Here is a 2828-nt window from a genome sequence, read left to right as displayed (position 1 = left end):
GCCTAGCCTTGCACTTGGGATGTGTATATTCTAGCAAACATTTAACGACCATCTCTCCAGGGATGAGGAAAACTCTTGATTCGTAGTGATTGCCAGTTTCCATGGTGTAAATACACCCATCACGGCAAATTTCAAGCAACCAAGATAATGTCACTAAAAGCAGTGCTGGGAAGAGATGCACATAATCAGTTCTTGGGGTTGGTAAAATAAGAGTCACGGCATTTACTGTTAGCAATGAAATGTATACTATGAGTTAATAAACCAGTAACAATAAGTAACTAATAAATGGAATGACTGTGAATCACTCATAAGAAACCATAAAACATGAGAACACTTATTGAATTCTCAATTAATGTAATTACTTATCTTGAAGATGTCTTCCTTTTATACAAGCTCATGGCCTTGTTGGCCTCAATTGGTCCAACATCAACACCCTCTCAATCCTAGTAAGTCTTGCTTTAAGTCAGGCAAGCTGCCTCAGCCACTTGGAAGCAGGTCGCCCTAGTGATTCTGTCCCCCTGCCTCTCACTCACTGAGCTCTTCCTTTCCCTTTCTGATAGTATTTTGAAGCAGAACTACATCTCTAACTGCTTTTCATCTTAGTAAAATTAGTCTCTGAACTGACTGAAATCTTTGTTTTATTTTCCTTTTCTTTCGAAATCAGTCTCAGCTTTGGTATTTTTCATCTGAGAGGATGCATTATACTTTTTCTCATTTCCATTTCAAATTGCTTAGTCTTCCATGGAATAGCTCACTCAGCCTCCACTCATTCAATATCTCTCAGTCTGAGAGAGTGTGAGTATGTATGTGAGTGAGTGAGCATATGTACGTATGTATACGTGTGTGATTTGTGTGTATGTGTGTGCGCACCTCCTTTGGCATGAGCTGTGCTTACAATAAAAAGTTTCTCTCTGTTAATGCCTCATTAACTGAACTCTTTCCTTCCTCTAAGAAAATGTCTACATATTTTGGAAAGAAATAATGGTGCTCTGCCTGCATGTCATACGTCTTTTATAGCTCTACCTATGACCTGTGGAAACCTCTGTCAAATAGTCTTTCCTTCTTTTTTTTTTTTTAAATAAAGCCATTTATTTTAAAAAAACTTATTTGTCAAATCACATCGATAAGCAGATACAAAACTACCAAAGTGGCCCTGTAATAGACACCAGTGGGGCGTTCACCACACAGTATCTGAAAAATACAGCTAAAAAAGAGGAGTCTGTTGAGTATTTACTTTCAGATTCCTATTTGACTCCTCATTGAATGGCTTTAAGTTAGCATATAGTGAGTGAGAGGTAGAGTCCCAAGTGTAATCGCTGATGCCTCCGGGCTCCATTTAAAAACAAAATGAAAACAAAACCACTTTCCCCCTCTGCACAAGGGAAATCTATCTATTTTTTTATCCTTTGTGAAAACAGAAGCCAAATTTCTCTTCTCGAATGGTTCAGCATTCCCAATCAAAGTGTGTAGTACCCTAGGTATTGTGCTTCTTGAGTCATCTAATTTTCCTCACCTTCTGATTCAGATTCTTCCTCTGCATTTTGTAACCATTCAACAAATTTCTTCATCTGGTCAAGAAAAACACTTTTGCCTTTGGCCACGTGTGCTTCTTTGTACCATTTCAAAATTGCTTCTTCACTTAGCACATTGGCTTTATAAAAGAGAACCACAATCTTCTGAAAGGCTTTCATGAAATGGATGTTGTCGTAACAATATTCCTGAACCTTCTGGAGGAAGATCATCTCTGACTGGCCTTCGGAGCTGAACACAGCCAGCAGGGGAGCATATTGCTTCAGGTGCTTAAGGGCCTGCTCTGCAACAAGTTCCTCCTTCTTATTCCATTCAACAGCATTCATGATACATGTCCACAGAAGTCCAATCATTGCTGTTTCCGGAAGGTCATTCCTCTTCATTTCTTCTTTTAACATAGGGCACCACCTCCTTGATCGGGCCTTCCTAAGATGCTCCTGGAGCTCCTTCTGCAGTTCCTTCCTGGTGCCCAGGGGCTGCTGGACTCACAGGAAATCAGAAAGCTCCTTTAGTCTTGTGTCCGTGAAGTATTTAGCAAAATGATCCACAGTCTGTCTGTTAACTGGAAAGAGTTCAAGCAGCCTCTTATCTAAGTTGGCTTTTCTCAAAGAAGAGGTAACAGAGTTGGCATCTTTTTCTTCTATCCTTGCTTTAAAAAGCTTGACAGCAAATGAGGCTGCAGTGCCTTCTTTGACTGAGCTGTCAGTGAAGAGACTGGTGAAGATGGCGGCAGGAAAGGTGTCGTTGCCCAGCAGGATGCCTGACAGCACCGCCAGCTTTGTCTGCTATTTTGGAAAAGGCTTTAAGGAAGAGGAGAAGCTTTTTCATTTCATCCTCGAATGCCTTTTCCAAATATTTATATCTCCTGATGAGTTTATTGAAGACCTGAGCATAGTTTCGGATGGTTTCATGATCTTCATTTGCTGAAAATACACAGTGGTTGGTCATCTTGTTCTTGTCATCATCATCTACGTGTGTCCCTCCAGGGACAAGCATACTGCCAGCCACTAGGATATTGAAGAGTGTGTCTGCATTGCGATGATAACCTAATCTTGATCTTGTAGAGTCCAGAAACTTGACTACAGCTTTAAGGTCACCACCAGCTTCATTAAGCCCCGGGACAAGTATATCCCTGAAGACTGTAGGTTTGAATTTCTCTTTTTCATCCCTTTTCTGAGATTTGAACCGCTGGCTTGTTAGCACTGGCGTCTGATGCTTATTCATAAAATTTCTATCCGAGAAGGTAGCGGCGACATGTGAGGCTGGGAGTTGCGGCAATGCCGGCCGTGGCAGTGGCA

The 2828-nt window shown here is 41.2% G+C and overlaps 1 pseudogene; it reads right to left on the bottom strand.

Moving 5' to 3' along the window:
• Nucleotides 1-1455: 1455 nt before the first annotated feature.
• On the bottom strand, nucleotides 1456-2828 carry LOC105294266 (annotated as a pseudogene).

The sequence above is a fragment of the Pteropus vampyrus genome, unplaced genomic scaffold (genome assembly GCF_000151845.1).
Source record: "Pteropus vampyrus isolate Shadow unplaced genomic scaffold, Pvam_2.0 Scaffold85, whole genome shotgun sequence".
In the NCBI taxonomy this organism is placed as follows: Eukaryota; Metazoa; Chordata; class Mammalia; order Chiroptera; family Pteropodidae; genus Pteropus; species Pteropus vampyrus.
Note: the sequence above shows the minus strand (reverse complement) of the source record. Positions and strands in the feature narration are given on the sequence as shown.